Source organism: Penaeus chinensis, chromosome 36 (assembly GCF_019202785.1).
Source record: "Penaeus chinensis breed Huanghai No. 1 chromosome 36, ASM1920278v2, whole genome shotgun sequence".
Classification (NCBI taxonomy): Eukaryota; Metazoa; Arthropoda; class Malacostraca; order Decapoda; family Penaeidae; genus Penaeus; species Penaeus chinensis.
The window spans coordinates 31,582,888-31,586,295 of record NC_061854.1 but is presented as its reverse complement, the minus strand read 5'-3'; positions in this window follow the sequence as shown (position 1 = coordinate 31,586,295).

Below are 3,408 nucleotides of genomic sequence, written 5' to 3'. Positions count from 1 at the left end.
TCTCCATAAACCCTCAGACATCATCTCTCCTCTCGACCTCGACTTCCTACATCTCTCGCACTCTACTCTCACTGTTCTCTCTTCACTCTCCTCTCTCTTCGTACTCTCCTCTCGTTCTCTCACTCTCTCGTCCCCTACCTCCTCTCTCACTTCTCTCTCTCCTTATTTCTCTTCATCCTAGCCATCATCCCCCATACTTCCCTCCCCTCTCTCTCATCCACACCCCCCCCCCTCTCCCCTCCACTCTCACGTCTCTCGTCTCAGGTCCCCTCCTCCCCCTCTCTCTCTCTCATCCCTCGTCTCTCTCTCCCTCCCCCCCCCTCTCTCTCTTCCCCCTCCCCTCTCTCTCTCCCCTCCCCTCTTCTCTCCCCCTCTCTCTCCCTCCCTCCCCTCTCTCCTCCCTCCCCTCCCCCTCTCTCTCATCCCTCCCCTCTCTCTCTCTCCCTCCCCTTCTTCCCTCTCCCTCTACTCCCTCTCCCTCTCCCTCTCTCCCTCTCCCTACTCCCTCTCCCTCTCCTTCTCCCTCTCCCTCTCCCTCCCCTCCCTCTCTCCCTCTCTCTCTCTCACCCTCTCTCTCTCTCACCCTCTCCCTGTCCCTCTTCCTCTCCCTCTCTTTCTCTCACTTTACTCATCTTCCTTATCTCCCCCTTTCTCCCCTCCCTTCTCATCTCTCTCTCCTTCCCCCTTTCAAGAAGAGAAACTAAAAAAAAAATAGGCTCTAATGACCCCCAGGGCACTCAAGCTGTAAACAAAGTAGTTTACAGGTGCGCATTGGGCAGGTTCTTGAGGTGCCGGCTAGTCATTTTCTCACCCACCAACTATCTTGATGGTGAAATAGGCACGGATACCTATAATTAGATATATTTACAGAGAAGAGTGAGAGAGAGAGAGAGAGAGAGAGAGAGAGAGAGAGAGAGAGAGAGAGAGAGAGAGAGAGAGAGAGAGAGAGAGAGAGAGAGAGGAGAGGAGAGGAGAGGGGGGGAGGAGAGGAGAGGAGGAGAGGGGGAGAGGGGGAGAGGGGGAGAGGGAAAAGGACGGGAGAGAGGAAGGGGGAGAGGGGGAGGGGAGGGGAAAGGGTAGAGAGAAGAGAAGAGAAGAAAAGAGAAGAGAAGAGAAGAAAAGAGGAGAGAAGAGAAGGGAAGACAAGAGATAAGAAGAGAAGAGAAGAGAAGAAAAGAGGAGAGAAGATATGGGAAGAGAAGGGAAGACAAGAGATAAGAAGAAAAGAAAAGAAAAGAAAAGAAAAGAAAAGGGAAGACAATAGAAGAGAAAAGAAGAAAGGAAAAGAGAAGGAAAGGGATGAGAAGGGAAGACAGGAGAAGAGAAGAGAAGAGAAGAGAAGAGAAGAAAAGAAAAGAAAAGAGAAGGGAAGAGAAGGGAAGCCAAGACAAGAGAAGAAAAAAAACGAAAAGAAAAGAGAAGAGAAGAGAAGAGATGAGAGAAGAGATGAGATGAAAAGAAAATAAGAGAAAAGAAGAGAGAGGAGAAAGAGAGAAAGAGAAAAAAGAAGATAAGATCAGATAACAGAAAATTAGAGAAAAGTGATAAATATATACACAGGAAGGAGAGTTTCAAAACTTAAATCCATGTGATGCTTAAACGAAAGAAGAGATAGAAAGATAGAGAGATAATGAACACATACACATATAATCAGAGAGAGAGAGAGGAGATACATGACTAGATAAAGAATGACAGATAGAAGGACAAAGTGAATGATGTCAATAAACAGAGAAAGAAGAAAGCAACGAAATAATAAGAGTAATAGATAGTAAGAGATAAATAAGAAAGATAAACCGGAGAAACAGAAAAAAAAGAAAGTTTAATGATACCAATAACCAAAGGAAGAAGAAAGCAAAGAAAAAAATAAGAGTAAAAGACAGAAAGATAGAGGAATAAGAGAGATAAACCGGAGAGAAACACAAAAAAAGCGAGGCTCCAGAGTGGCGCCATTGTGAGGAAGTGGCAGAGTGCAAATGTCAAACGGCGGCCACAGGGGGAGGGGGGAAGGGGAGGGAGAAGGGGGAAGGGGTGGGGGAGGAGGAGGGAGAGGAGGAGGGGGAGGAGGAGGGGGAGGGGAAGAGGGGGGAAAAGAAGGGGGGGATGGGGAAGGGAGGAGGGAGTGGGGGATAGGGAGGGGGAAGACGGGGAGGGGGAGGGAGAGGGTGAAGGGAAGGGGGGGATGGGGAAGGGAGGAGGGAGAGGGGGATGGGGAGGGGGAAGAGGGGGAGGGGGAGGGAGAGGGGGAAGGGGAAGGGGAGAGGGAAAAAGAAGGGGAGGGGGAAGAGGAATAGGAAAAAGAAGGGGTGGGGGATGGGGAGGGGATTAGGGAGAAGGGGAGGGAAGGGGGAGGATGTGGGGGTAGGGGTGGGGGTAGGGGTGCGTGACATGCCGCCGCTGCCCTTGCGACGGAGGAGAGGTGTGGTAAGAACGAGGGAGGGGAAACAAAGGTGTTTGGCGAAGATGATGGTTTCTGGGATGTTTCAAACGGGTGAAAGAGGAAAATACATCCGTCCAAATACACGAGTAAAAACGTCGACCGAGGTCTTAAATCTTCTCTGATTATTGTTTTCAGTTATGATATGTGTATTAAATTTGCATTTTCTTTTTCTTTTTTCTTTACACTTTTTTTTCTTTTTCTTGTGCTTTCTATCCCCCTTTATTACTCCCTTCCCTCTTCCTCTTCTCTTTTCTCCGACAATTCCCCATCCATCTCAACTATCCTCGGTCCCCTCATGATGCAGTCGACCCACCCTCCACCCACCCTTGAACCCACCTGTCACCCACCCTGAACCTCCTTCACTTACGACCTATCCCATGAACCACCCTCACCCTACTCTCTCACCCACCTCATTCCACCCACCTAACCCACCTCACCCCACCCTCCCACCCACCTCACCCCACCCTACCCCACCCTCCCACCCCACCCTCCCACCCCACCTCACCCCCACCCTGCAACCCACCTTCGACCCACCCCCGCTGGGCTGCAAGGAGCGCCTCCCTCGCCTCTGTTTAAGACATTGTAACGGACCCACAGGATTCCCCTCGCGTTGCATCAAATCCTTTATGCAAGCGAGAGGCTTACGCAGCCTCCAGACCCCGCTGGACGACCGCCCCGAGCGATAATCCGGGTCGTGGAGTGGTCGTGGATCGCCGGCTGTCGTTTCTTCTGGCGTAGATGGGAAGCTGATGGAGACCGGGATTTCAGCGGTCTAATCGCGGATTGGCGAAACGGATACCCACGATTCGTCGCTACGGTAATCGAGGGATTGGGTAAAAGGTCTCGCTCTTACTCTCTCGTTTCTCTCTCTCGTTTCTCTCTTTCTCTCTCTCTCTCTCTCTCTCGCTCTCTCTCTCTCTCTCGCTCTCTCGCACTCTCTCTCTCTCGCTCTCTCTCTCTCTCTCTCTCTC